Raw genomic sequence first — 15,536 nt, 5'->3', positions numbered from 1 at the left:
ATGGACCGACTTCTCGGCTAGGTTCGAAGCCAAGTTTGCAACTGTGATAGAGGTGCAACAGCTTGCTAGGGAGTTCCAGGATCTCCAACAGACGACAGAGATGGTAGTGGAGATCACTATTGTGTTCAGGGAGGGGGCCTTTCTTGTTCCGCAGTACGTGGCAGACAAGGAGATGAAAAAGACCCGATATCATGAAATATTGCAGAGTGATATCCGCTAGTTTGTGAGCCGCTCCACCTGCAAGACATTGGAGGATATGATTGTTGGGCCTCGAGAGAGGGAGTTGGATTTGGAGATGGAGAGGAAGAGAAACCTAAGGGGGTTCAGACATGGAGTGCGGGCAAGAAGCCCAAGGTGTTAGAACACAGACCTAGGAGCCAGTAAGGACTCGACCGTTGTGGCTAATGTGACAGAATGAATGACATGGCGTGCAAGGCAGGGAGTTCAAGCTGCCTTAAGTGCGTCCGAACTGGGCATATGAGCAGAGATTGTACAGCTACTACCACCACCATGACATCATCGGACCTAATTTGCTTCCAGTTGGCTCCTCCCGAGATGCAGGAGTTGTCTACACATCTGCAAGAGCTGCTAGACAAGGGATTTAACAGGCCGAGTAGTTCGCCACGGGGAGCCTCGATCCTATTTTTGAAGAAGAAGGATGGGTCACATCACATGTGTATAGACTACCGAGAGTTGAATAAGGTAATGGTGAAGAACTGTTACCCCCTCCCGAGGATTGATAATTTGATTTTCTAGCTACAAGGTACATCTTGGTTCTCCAAGATTGAACTGTGATCGGGTTATCACCAGATGAAAGTTAGGGATGAGGAAGTGAAAAAGACTACTTTTATAACTCCCTATGGTCACTATAAGTTTGTGGTGATGCCGTTTAGGCTCACCAATGCTACAACCGCGTTCATGGACCTCATGAACCGCGTGTGCAGACTGATGTTGGATCATTCTGTGATAGTTTTCATTGATGACATCTTGGATTATTCCAAGACTCAAGAGCAACATGAGGAACACTTGAGAGAGGTGTTGGAGACACTGAGGAGGGAGAGACTTTTCGCAAAGCTCTCCAAGTGTGAGTTCTGGTTGCGCGAGGTGTAGTTTCTTGGGCACCTTGTCAACCAGAAGGGTATTCTAGTCGATCTGGTCAAGATAAAGGCAGTGATGTAGTGGGAGATTCTGAGGTCTCCAACTGGGATTCGGAGTTTCCTGGTCTAGCAGGTTATTACTGGAGATTTATCGAGTATTTCTCCAAGATCGTTGTTCCCTTGACCTGACTGACCAAGAAGTCGGTGGCCTTCTGTTGGGGGTAACGTGAAGTGAATGTCTCACAAATTTATTCATTAACATATTTACGTGAACTGAAGTGAAAGCCTCTTTTTGTATAAACCTGGTACTTTGTATTTGTACCCTATTTATATGAACCGAAAAGCCCTTTTTGTGTAAACCTGGTACTTTGTATTCGTACCCATTTATATGAACTGAAAACCTTTGGTAATGAGTTTGAAATGTAACTAAAACATAAACTATACCTATTATAGTTTATCATAACTGTTTGTAATGTATATAAAACATAAAATATACCTATTATAGTTTATCCTAACTATTAGTAATGTATATGAAACATAAACTATACCTATTATAGTTTATCCAAAATGTTTGTAATGCAAATGAACCCCATTTTATGTGAGTCGAATATATAGCAAAAACATAACTATGTTTATCATGCCTTATCTTGTATTATTTCTAAAGACAAAAGGGCTCTTACAAATCAATGGGTAATTTACTATTATATAATTATACCACAATGGAAAACATAGGTAAAATATGAAATCATCAAAGATTTACACTTTGCTCAACATGTTACAAAGTGTGATGATAGTTGTAAGTTGTTAACTTGTTTTTAATATTTGTGCATTGTTTTGGAAAAGTCACAGAAAAAGCATACCAACTCGAAAACTATATCCGTAAACTCTGGGAGTTTTTTAAAATTTGTCTAGTTTGTTCATAAAGTTTATCATGATTTTTAGATGTGTCTAACTTGTATGAAAATTTCCATATTCACAGACTGGTCCGGATTCGTAGCTACAGTGATAGGTAGTTTTGTAAAAATCGCAATAAATTGTAGAAAAATCGGATGAACATGTGAAAGCAGTCATTTTAAACGTATAAACCTGAACTATTTTCATCTAATACAGTTTTGAAAACTAAAATTTTTAAGTTGAACAAAATAGTCTGTGAATGGAGTTAAACCTTTCTGACGAAAGCTATTGGATGAGTTTAGTTATGTTCTTGGTGTTTTAACTTGTATCCCCCCCCCCCTTAAAACTTGAGATAGAGGTATTGACTCATCTTATGTGATTTCACTGGATGAATGTTGAAGGAAAGAAGTGTTCAACTCAAGAACACTTGGAGGATTGCTTGAAGATTTGAGAATCTAACACAAATATGATGGAGATTGTGTAAGGTATCTATGATTTGAGTAAAAGGAAGTGTAATAATCATATGGAGGAGGAATGTACTTACCAAAAGTGGAAGAAAAGCTTGAAGAATGGTCTTGAATCTCGAAATTTTGCTTAGAGGATTTGAGAGAGAAAAGCGTTGGTTTCTTTGGTGGAAATGAAAGAAGTGAGGAGAGAGGGTGGCTTTTCCCAGCCATTGACCATGTGTGTGGCTTGGGAAATGAGTGGGAAATGTACTATGGAATGACTAGGTTTGGTGGAAGGACAATAGTTGGTCATGGAGTGGGCATGGGGTGGTTGCTTGTGTCATACACTAAAGCAAGGTCAACACTCCACCAATAATATCCCACCCACTCTTCTTGGATAAGGATTATGCCCCAAAACGTGATTAATTATGAAATAAGGGGTTTTATATGTTAAAATATGCTTTTGGTTGAAAACCCCCAACTAAAATAATTAAAATCGGGCTTAGAACGCAAAACTAGTCGAAAACCGGGAAAAAAGGTGAAGTCTGCGAGACTTCTCGGTATTGGCTGAAGGTTCGGTCCCTCCTGTTGTTGGGTCCGAAGGCGAGACATGCTGAATGGACCGAAGGTGGTCTGGAACCGAAGTGGAGTGAAGGCGAATGGGAGGCTCGGTCCCTGGTGCGAGGTTCGGTCCTGGTTGCGAGGTTCGGGTTCGGTCCTTAGTAGGCTTCGGGTTCGGTTCTTAGCAGGCTTCGGGTTTGGTTCTTGGAGCTTCGGTTCAGCAGGGTTCGGTCCTTATAAGGGACCTTCGGCTTTAATAGGGTTCGCTTCTTAAGAGGGGGTTTCGGTTCCTTAAGGATGTTTTACTCGTTTTTACCCCGTTTTAAGCGGTTTTTGACCCGATTAAGGGTCGGGATGACCTGAATGATTACAAAAAGTTAGAGGAACTTTTGAGAGAGATTTGGGAGAGATTTTAAATAGAGAGAGATAGAGTGAAAGAGATTGGGAGAGGCTTATTTTGTGACCTTTTTGAGTGTCCTCCTTCGCAACGCAAAGTTCGTAAACCTTCTTATGCCATGTTTAAGGATCTTACACACCCCCGATGGGTATGCAATAGTGTTTTATCGTTTTGTTACCTCACTTTCCCCGATTAGGGTTACAGAAATCTAAAAATACGAACTTTCCTAGTGATGATTTCTTATTAAAATAGCGAGTTGTAGAATAATCACTTAACGTAAACCCTAGTATACAAGGGTTAGTTGAGTTGAATTGTTTAACTTGTTAACTTTATTTGACTTTGACTTGACTAGGATTTTGATGGTTGTCACATCATCCCCCCGTTAGAAGGAATTTCATCCCAAAATTCGTATTTTGACTGGGACTTCAAGGAGTCGGGAAGAGATGTGGGTACTTTTATTTCATTTGATCTTTGCGTTCCCAGGTGAACTCAGGTCCTCATTTAGCGTTCCAATGGACCTTCATGATAGGATTATGACTTTGTTTCATTCTTTTGATCTCCCGATCCATGATTTTTACTGGCTCTTCCACAAAATGGAGACTCTCATTGATTTCAATTTTGTCGAGTGGTATCACAAGGGTCTCGTCAGACAGACACTTCTTTATGTTTGATATGTGGGAGGTCGGGTGTACGTTATTAAGTTCTAGTGGCAGTCGAAGGTTGTATGCTACTGGGCCAATCCTTGCAAGGATTTCAAATGGCCCTATGTATCTTGGATTTAGTTTTCCACGTTTACCAAAACGTTTCGTTCTTTTCCACGGTGAGACCTTCATTAGTACACCGTCCCAGCCTAGAATTCCAAGGGTTTGCATCGTTTATCTGTGTAGCTCTTTGGTCGATCTCGAGACGCTCTCAGTCTTTATCGACTTTTTTTGATCTTTTCTGTCGTCTCCTTTATGATTTTAGGGCCAGTGAGTGTGCTGTTGGGGACTGGTCCCTTCGCTAGCTGTGTATCTCCCACTCTAGCCCAGCGTAGTGGTGATCTGCCCTGGAGACTATAGAGAGCTTCGAATGGAGTGACCTTACTGTTAGGGTGTTACTTGTTGTTGTGAAAAAATTTAATTAGTGGTAAGTGGGCATTCCCACGCTTCACCAAAGTCAATCACCTAACCTATTAGTATGTCTTCCAAGGTTTGAACAATTTCTTTTGCTCTGTTCGTCGGTTTGTTGGTGCCGGGCCATACTCAAGTCCATTCTAGTCCCTGAAAGGGTTTCGATAGTCGTGAAATTAATCTACTATCTCTGTCAGAGATAATGGATTTTGATAGACCATGCGGTCATATGATCTCTTTGATGTACGTTCTAGTCGATTTCTCCATCTTGCTGGTTCCTTTGATTGGTAAGAAGTGCACGGATTTGGTCAATCTATCAACAATTACCCAAAGGGTATCGAGACTACTCTTTGACTTGGATAATTTGGTTTTGAAGTTCATGGCTATCCGCTTCCACTTCCTTTCGGTTATCATTGGTTGTTTGTAGGAAACTCGAAGACTTCTGTTGTTCTACCTTGACCTTGGCATAAGTCCGATACTTGCCCATATGTGTAGCGATGTCAGCTTTCCTATTTGTCCACTGATGTTACTTTTTGAGGTCCATACACATCTTTTCCGAGCCTGGATGAAGGGAGTAGCGAGTATTCATGTGCTTCATTCGTGACATTATTTCTGAATCCATCAACCTTAGTGTGCAGATCCGGTTCAAGAGATAACATGCCCTACCGCTCTTGCCTTCTAGGTTCTCCTGATTGGTAAAGATTGTACATCGTGTGTCATAGAGATGGTGTCACCAGATCTCTAGGGCGAGTACTACCACTCCTAGTTTGAGGTCATGTGTGACCTAGCCGACCCCGTACGTCTTTAGCTGTCTTAAGTCATAAGTAATAACTTCTCCTCAGAGCGCTGCATAGGGCTTGCTGTAGGGTTTCTCCTTTGCGTTAGATCGGTAGGGAGCATATGGGTTTAATTTATGCGTTTAGATTAATTCGAATGGTAGAACATCCACTCACACTCCTGGGCAGCCTTGTCCCGAAGCTCCTGGTAGGACTCGTACCTGGTCCATCTACCATTATCTCGCGCACATAGGCTAACCATATTCATCCCAAGCTTCCATGCTTGATCTTGACCTAACATACAAGTGATACCCTCAAAGGGTTTACTAGGAATATGTTCAAAAGGTTACAGAAGGTATAACACACCTCCAAAGAGTGCTTTGGGGTTTTACGGCGAAGGATGACCCAAGGGTTAAAATTTGATTTAAGGTTATGAGAAACGATGCTTTCGATATTTAGCTGGTTAAGTAGAGGGTCTTCTCATAACATATTCAATTGATAAGGTGATGACTCAACCAATCCATATCGAATGACGACACCGGATTTTCTCGATGACACATGTATCAAGTTGTATTCGTAATAGGTATGCGTTAGAGTGGTAGTGCATACTGTATTTCTTTTTAGCGGTATCCATTTTGATCAATATTATTGTTACTGTAAATGATTTATACCACCGTATCTAGTACTGGTAGTATGTGTGTTCTGATAGCTTGTAATGATACCTTATATTGTGAATCCCGACCGATCATTCCGTGATCGATCGATATATGCAAGTCGTATGTCATTTGTCATTGTTGGAATCGACGGGTGAATGGCTCTATCTGAATACCACCAATAGACATGGAACAGGAATTAGGATGGAATTATTCGCTTTAATTCTGTAGTATTTTGATTATAACTAGTCCTGATGTATACATCAATTCATCACAACTCCCCGGTAATGACCCTATGGTCATATATGAGTGTCTTTGATTTGATTTGAATGAGAGAATGTTTTAACTAATTTTTGAAAGATGGTAATTTTAGCAAACATACCAAATTCATTACAAACAGATGGTCATTAAACATTTTTGTTTGTTGGAAACACTACAAAAGTCCTAATAAGATTCCTTGTTGCTCCTGTTGGTTTGTTTATCACACTCCTCCTGCTCCCCCGTCGTTCTGCTCAGTCGAACAGTCTCTCTTGAAGTGTCCCATCTCACCACATAGATGGCATACTGGATTTTCATCGGTGTTGGTGTTTGAGACGATGAGTCGGGTCCGGGTTCTGCAAGAGCGGGAAGTGTGCCCATTCTTATTGCCGTTTTTACAGTGCAATACCCGACAAGACCCATTGTGGTGGTAGCTACACTTGTTACACTTTGGAAGCTTTCCAATATACCGCCTGGATAGTGCTTCAGTGACAGGTGTTGTGGCAAAGGCCAAGGCATGTGTTGTGACAGTTGTTGTAACGGTAGGGGTGGCCATCGGTTGTTGTCTTTTAGCAAATATTTGTGATAGGTTGCGCTCCTTTTTGTTCCAAAACTTTCATTTCTTTCTCTTAGGTTTGTGGCCTGAGGCGCCTTCGTTGGTGGACACCCGCTGGTGTTCTTGACTATTACTACAGTTAGTATTAACGACACCACCTTCACCCTTGCTGGCATTGTTAGCATTGAGTTGAGCCATAACGGCTGTCACGGCTGCTATGACTGCAGCTTGCAAGGTAGCATAGTCTATTTGCAGGGTTGGCGCCTTGCTAGTTGGTTGGTTGTCTCTTGGTGAAGACATAGTTCTGTTTCATGATGAAAAATGACTTCGTGAGTGGGGATGATTATCTCAAGTGCATTCTTACGATTTATATTCGCATACATAAATTTTGCACAATGTTGTACTATTCTTAGTGTTTCTGATAAACACTCCTGAGATGGAGTTACGGAAATGGGTAGAAGTAGGTTTTGTACGAATGTTAAGTTTACCCATCCTAGTTACTAACTTTGTCAAAACACACTTAACTGCGGAGTTCAGATGGGATCCGGTGCATTAGTGCTGGTATGATCGCACTCTATAGGTATACAAAGACGGCAACTTTCAACAAAAAGGTGAAACGATAATGTATCATTAGGAGGGCTACGCGTCGCGAATATCTAACTAAGTTTATCTTAGTTATAAGTGTATTGTATTTCGATTTTTATGGTGTTCTGAAAGCAATTCCTACTGAGAGTTCATAATAAACCCATGTATTTTAGTAGTTATGTATCCAAGTGAAACCTTGTAACGTGATCCAAGCTAAGTCTTTCTTACGACCACTTGATGTATGCTTAGTTGTATGAGTAAGACTTGATAGGCCTTCAAGTCTAATGGGCCTGCCGTAAGCCCATTTTGTTAAGGTGATTCTAGAAATTTTGGTTTCAGAGAAAGTTTTGACCTCGATTCAAGTCTATACCACATCATTTTAAGGAAACGTTTTGATAGCAATTAAATCCCCCGATTAGTATGACTACTTAAATCGTAGGGTTGAGCTTACATATAGAATAGAGTAGCACCCGTGCATACTCCCAGACCTAATCTACAAGGTCTTGTGAGTAGTATGAACTCTACTCATGACGATCCGTCCCCTGTGATGCCTAAGACAAAGTCGATGCACCTTGCAGTTCTGCCAATTGACGCTTGTCTGCGACCATTCTCTCTTCAAATGTCGGGTGCCTATCCTGACGCTCTCTTGCCATCGCCCGAGTGGCGATAAAGTCCTGATGAAGTTGGTCTCTGAAATAGTTGTTTCTTCGCAAGTTTCAAGTTTATGAGATTGTAGCATCTATAGCAGCACGCAGTTCCCGGACTTGATTTGCAGTTTCCCTATTTTAATCACCGATGTTGGCGATCTGTCGGGTCTTCGTCTGGAGGGCTCTATCAGTCGGTCCCCCGAGGTTGACGTCGTGGCAACCTTGTTGGTCTCCAAACGGTGATAGTTGTCGTTGCTATCGACTAAAACCCTCAATCACGGTTGCACAACGAGGCACAGGTCCGACGTAGTCGAAACGGTTCACGGGAACCTGGACTATGTATGGAGGGTTGATCACCTCCGTTTCCTTTTCTGATTTTTCCTTGTCTTTATTGGGGTCTTCTTCGGGTTCTTCTCCTAACCATCCACCATTTCTTGGTCGGGAAGGTAGGGTCGCCTGGTAAGTAGAATCTTACTATGATATATGTGCGAGATTAGGAGGGGTAGGAAGCATATATTAGTCGTATTCTTAGAAATACTTATAGAGGTTTGATCCTCATTAGTTACTTCTATCATGACATAGTGCATACTAATTATATATAACAAGATATTTGTAGACCTTCGAATAGGTGATCCTACCCTAGGTCCACATCCAAACAAGGAAAAGGAGGTAAGGCAATAACCACGGATTCTAAGTCTATGATCTCTTAGTTATATATAATTTTAGAGTATCCACTTAGTGGCTATAGACCTATTATTAAGGATCTGTTTAGTATTTACATTCGTTATGATATTACAAAATACTCTTATAGTATTTTAAATGTTATGTTTGGTCCTTAGTAATTTTCTTGTATGGAAAGTTTTTAGGCTTGTTGCTCACTACGACCATACTTCGGCATACATTAGTCACACCTTGGATAAATATAGTTGATCACGCTATATCCATCCCAAGTCTGATTACATATCCCCAAGGTCTACTCGTAGTGTCCAACTCCTCGTTTTTCTTTTGTCTTCTCCTTAGACGTGACACTATACCGGTATGGATGTATGTATTTATACTTTTAACAAGAAACTATTTATTTCTAAAAGTATAATTATTTGAAAACGTTTAAATCAGGGACTTTAGTCCCAATGCATTTATGTTTTGTAAATCTTATGTGGTTCGATATACTTAATTCACTATAAACAAGACTCTGATACCAATCTGTCAGACCCCCAAACCAAGGATTGCGGAAACGTCCGGGGGTGGCGAACTTCATGTACAGTATCATAACAATAGGTATAATAGTGATCAAAGCAATACAACCAATTCTAAATATAAACGAAAAAGAGATTACATGGTTGCAAGTGTTACATATTTCAATGATTGATTACAACATGAAAATAAAATAGTTGTTCAACGCCGTAGCGTTCCATTCTCATAAGCTTGTGGTTACTTGATTTCGTTGAATTGCTGAGAATAAAAATATTTTTGAAAGAAAAGTGTCAACAATTAGGTTGGTGAGTTCATAAGCTTTTAACTTTGATGCTAAAATCCTTTTCTTTGTAAGAGTGATGTTTGTTCAAGAAAAATCTAATATTTCCCTTATAAAATGTATTGTAGTCTTAAAATTCAAGACCGAAATGTACAAGTATTTTCCCATAGTTAAAGAACTTTTATATAAATTTAAATCGACCTAAACTCGTTAAATTTAAAAGTAAGAACCTGTAAATCTTATGTTTTGTTAATACCCCATGTGAGTTTTTATAACCAATACTAGGTCCTGTCGGCCTCGTAATACGACGTTCTTCAGGCATCGCCAGTTAAATGACACTTGTCACCACAGACCTGTCGGTATAGCTGTTGCATATAGCTTAGGTGCGGGTTTGTCAGACCCAATATAGATCTATATACAACTTTCACGTTCTCCCTATAAGAGACTCTGGTTACAATTTACAGGGCTTTTGACTTTGATAATTTGGCGGTAACGCGAAGCGAATGTCTCACAAATTTATTCATTAACAGATTTACGTGAATTGATCTGAAAACCCCTTTTTGTATAAACCCGGTACTTTGTATTCTTACCCCCATTTATATGAACTGAAAACCCCTTTTTGTATAAACCTGGTACTTTGTATTCGTACCCATTTATATGAGCTGGATACGTTTGTTAATGAGTTTGAAAAGTAATCGAAACATAAACTATACCTATTATAATTTATCATAACTGTTTGTAATGTATATGAAACATAAATTATACCAATTATAGTTTATCCTAACTGTTTGTAATGTATTTGAAACATAAACTACACCTAATATAGTTTATCCAAAACGTTTGTAATGCAAATGAACCCCATTTTATGTGAGTCGAATATATAGCAAAAACATAACTATGTTTATCATGCCTTATCTTGTATTATTTGTAACGACAAAAGGGCTCTTACAAATCAGTGGGTAATTTACTATTATATAATTATACTACAATAGAAAACACAGGTAAAATATGAAATCATCAAATATTTACACTTTGCTCAACATGTTACAAAGTGTGATGATAGTTGTAAGTTGTTAACTTGTTTTTAATATTTGTTCATTGTTTTGAAAAATCACAGAAAAAGCATACCAACTCGAAAACTATATCCGTAAACTTTGGGAGTTTATAAAATGTGTGTAGTCTGTTCATAAATTTTATCATGATTTTTAGATGTCTCTAACTTGTGTTAAAATGTCCATATTCACAGATTGGTCTGGATTCTTAGCTACAGTGATAGGCAGTTTTGTAAAAATCGTCATAAATTGTAGAAAAATCGGATGAACATGTGCAAGTAGTCATTTTAAAGGTATAAACCTGTACTATTTGCATCTAATATAGTTTTGAAAACTAAAATATTTAAGTTCACCAAAACAGTCCGTGAATGGAGTTCAATTTTTCTGATGAAAGCTGTTGGATGAGTTTAGTTATGTTCTTGGTGTTTTAACTTGTATTCCCCCCCCCCCCCCCCTTAAAACATCAGAAAAACATGAAAAAATAAGGTTATGAACTCACCTTGTGTGATTTCAGTGGATGAATGATGAAGGAATGAAGTGTTCAACTCAAGAACACTTGGAGGATTGCTTGAAGATTCGAGAATCTAACACAAATATGATGGAGTTTGTGTAAAGAATCTAGGATTTGAATAAAAGGAATTGTAGTAATGATATGGAGGATGAATGTACATATTAAAAGTGGAAGAAAATCTTGAAGAATGGTCTTGAATCTCGAAATTTTGCTTAGAGGATTTGAGACAGAAAAGTGTTGGTTTCTTTGGTGGAAATGAGATAAGTGAGGAGAGAGGGTTGTTTTTCCCATCCCTTGACCATATGTGTGGCTGGGGAAATGAGTGGGAAAAGTACTATGGAATGACTAGGTATGGTGGAAGGACAAGAGTTGGTCATGGAGTGGGCATGGGGTGGGTGCTTGTGTCATACACTAAAGTAAGGTCAACACTCCACCAATAATATCCCACCTACTCTTCTTGGATTAGGATTATGCCCCAAAACGTGATTAATTATGAAATAAGGGGTTTTATATGTTAAAATATGCTTGTGGATGAAAACCCCTGGCTAAAATAATTCAAATCGGGCTTAGAACGCAAAACTAGTCGAAAACCGGGAAGAAAGGCGAGGTCTGTGAGACTTCTCGGTACTGGCCCGAAGGTTCGGTCCCTCCTGTTGTTGGGCCCGAAGGCGAGACAGGACGAATGGACCGAAGGTGTTCTGGAACCAAAGTGGAGCGAAGGCGAAGGGGAGGCTCGGTCTGAAGCGGAGGTTCGGTCCCTGGTGCGAGGTTCGGTCCTGGTTGCGAGATTCGGGTTCGGTCCTTAGCAGGCTTCGGGTTCGGTTCTTAGCAGGCTTCGGGTTCGGTTCTTGGAGCTTCGGTTCAGCAAGGTTCGGTCCTTATAAGGGACATTCGGCTTTAAGAGGGTTCGCTTCCTAAGAGGGGGTTTCGGTTCCTTAAGGATGTTTTACTTGTTTTTACCCCGTTTTAAGCGGTTTCTGACCCAGTTAAGGGTCGGGATGACCCGAATGATTACAAAAAGTTAGAGGTACTTTAGAGAGAGATTTGGGAGAGATTTTTAAAAGAGAGAGATAGAGTGAAAGAGATTTGGAGAGGCTTCTTTTGTGACCTTTTTAAGTGTCCGGCTTCGCAACGCAAAGTCCGTAAACCCCGTTAATCCATGTTTAAGGATCTTACACACCCCCTATGGGTATGCAATATTGGTTTATCGTTTAGTTACCTCACTTTCCCTAATTAGGGTTACAGAAATCTTAAAATACGAGCTTTCCTAGTGATGATTTCTTATTAAAATAGCAAGTTGTACGATAATCACATAACGTAAACCCTAGTATACAAGGGTTAGTTGAGTTGAGTGGTTTGACTTGTTGACTTTATTTAACTTTGACTTGACTAGGATTTTGACGGTTATCACACTTAAGGACCAAGTTTTAGGTCCGAAAGAGTTAGGGTTGGGCTAAACCCATTAAGAAGGGGTATTAATGGGTAAAGTTGCAAACTTTACCCTCAAAAGGACATTTTTGAGTCTTATGTGAAGAATGAAGCCTGGATCTAAAGGGTAAGAGTTGAATCCATCAAGATAGCCAAACAGACAAGGGGGCTTGACGAGTCCAGAAGGGGACTCGACGAGTTGAGTCGATTTGTCCCAATTCCTTACCAGGTGGAACTCGCCAAGTCTATGAAGGAACTCGACGAGTTGACTCGGTTTATCACGAGTCTAAATAGCATGGGAACTGGACGAGTTAAGAGGTAACTCAACGAGTTGGTTCAACTAGAAGTTGACCTTGATTTTGACTTTGACCAGATCGTTGACTTTAACAAGGGGTACAATGGTCATTTTACCCTTAGAAGGATTATCAGTTTTCGATTAAATGTTCTTGTGAATTTATAGCCAGGGAGTCGTGGGAGCAGCCATCATAGATTCCTCACTTGATTTATCAGCAGCCAGTTTGAGAGGTGAGTTTTCCTCGAATAGGAACGGGTCGAAGGCACCAATGTCATCTCATTTATGTATTTTAGCGTATATCGGACTTCAGTCCGATGTCGGGGTTAGCTCAATGTAGATTATGTGGTTCTGTACTTTTGTCCGATGACAGGGCGGTCCCGAGAAGTTTTTATGTATGCTTGATGTCTTTGTGATTCTCGCAGGTTATGTGTTATGTGTACAGGGCATCGGTCCGATGTCGGGGAAAGCCCAATACATATTAGCTTATATGTTATGTGTCATGTGTTCCAGGATTTGGTCCGATACCGAGGCATACCATACGTATGTAATTATGTGAAACATACACGTTAATAAGCTTGTATAATTATCGTGTTTTGAAAGCATGATAGCTTAAAAGTGAATATTGTTAAATATTATATGATTTTGAGTGTTGCGTTCTAAAAAGATATATTTTTTTGAGATTTTAACTAAAACTATGTTTAGAATCATTCGGAAAGTATTGGAAATGATGGGAAATTTGATGAGATTCCGATCAAAAAGTCAACTATCGAAATTAACGAACATATAACATTTAAGTTGGAATTAAGTAAAACTAATGTTATAGAATGTTGTAAATTATCTTGTTAGAAACTTTTTAGCGAAAACCTCATCGAAATCCGAGTTATAACAAAGAAGTTAAGACTTATCAAAGTTTCGCAACACAACCGACACAACGTCGTATGACATAAAAAGTGAGTTTTCAATAAACTACTTTTTAGCTTTAGTAATCTAAATGAAAGTCGTATTACTCGTTAAACCGAGAACTTTCATAAAAAACGTCCAAATCTGACTTTTATGAGGAAGTTACCATTTTTCTAAGAATCAGCATAATAGTGTGCAGGTCGAAATTCGAATTATAGATCGAGCAATTTTGAGCTGACAAAACCTAAATGAGAATCAAAGGTCTCGTCAATAGTAGTTTAACGGTAAAAAGACAGACAAAAACAGACGTCGGATGAAGAAGTTATGAATTTTTAACGGATTTTTCCTGTCCGGCCTGTTAAAAATATAATATTAAAAATAAATCAAAATTAGCCGACGAAGTCTAAACAAAAGTTGTAGAGTATAATCTCACCTATGTCTGGATATAAAGAACATCAAAAACGGAGCTCGTATTCGAAATATATGAATTTTAGAAGTTTTAGACACAAACTTCGAGGAAGTCGTACGCCTAGCGTACTCAGTTACGCCCCGTGTACTAGGCATCTAGGTCCGAAATCGACCACATCGTCTCTTTCTTCGGAAGGAGGACACTAATCTCTTTGAATTGACATGTCCGAGGCCGAAGAACTGGGCACACACCACGTTTGCTCCTATGCCCAGCGTACGAGGGTATGCTCAGCGTAGAACTTCACAAGGCAGTACGCCCCGCATACAGTAACCTTACGCCCAACGTAATATGGGACTTCGGCCACTATAAATAGAGTGCGAGGCTGCCCAATTTATGTTTATAAGTTTCACACTTTTACACCCTCTACTCTCTTCTAAGCTATCCTAACATCCCCCCCCCCCCCCCCCCCCCGGGGGAAGCCTAGGGAACCACCCTAACACCCGAAGCAAGCCCCAGAGCACCGAAGACTCCGAGAAAATAATATTTTCAGTTGAAACACTGCCCGCACAAAGCCTGGTTTTTAACAAAAAAAATCTCGGTTTCGCCAAAGAAAGTCATTTTTAGAAGTGAAGTTCTGCCCAAATTATCATTTTATCATTTGGTTAGTTCACAGTGAGTTCAATATAGGGACAATTGTATGTGCTGTGTTATATGTGCAATGTGCTTTCCTATGTTATTCTAGTTTTATATCGTTGATCATGTAGAGCATGTGTCGTATCGCTTCTGGTATTGACTTTAAGCCTTTGGCCATGTAGAGCATGTCTCGTATTATTCTGGTATCGGATTTATGCCTTTGGCCATGTAGAGCATGTCTTGTATTACCTCTCGCATTGGCTTTGTACCTTTAGCCATGTCGAGCATGACTCGTATCACTTTTTGTACTGGCATAGGGCTAGGTTGGGCTGAAAGCCTATATATTCTAGAAAAATGATAATCCGAAATTGTATTTTCTGTGCCACTTGGGCTAAAGTTTTATGACGTATATCATGTTGAAATTGTTGTATCTCATTGATTGTAAATCTTTAAATCAAATCATTAGTTGATATGGAAAGCCTGTCATATGATACACATATGCCTTTGTTGTTTTTTGCCCCTCTTTGCTTCTGTCATATTGTTATATATATATATATATATATATATATATATATATATATATATATATATATATATATATATATATATATATATATATATGTCATAGCGTTATATTGTATCTATTGTTGAACTCACTAAGCGTCACCCACTTATCCCTGTCATCGTTTACCTACTGAGGTGATAAGCATCCAGTATAGTCATGTACTGTTGGAAGATTTAGAATAGTTAATACTATTACTTTAGTACTTAGTGTTAATATATGTATATGAATTATAAATTCCTGGGTAGTTATGTAATATATAAAACCTTGTAAAAAATTTAATAGTTGAT

The sequence above is a fragment of the Lactuca sativa genome, chromosome 1, assembly GCF_002870075.4.
Source record: "Lactuca sativa cultivar Salinas chromosome 1, Lsat_Salinas_v11, whole genome shotgun sequence".
Classification (NCBI taxonomy): Eukaryota; Viridiplantae; Streptophyta; class Magnoliopsida; order Asterales; family Asteraceae; genus Lactuca; species Lactuca sativa.
The sequence above is the reverse complement of the archived record's forward strand: the minus strand, read 5'-3'. Positions refer to the sequence as shown.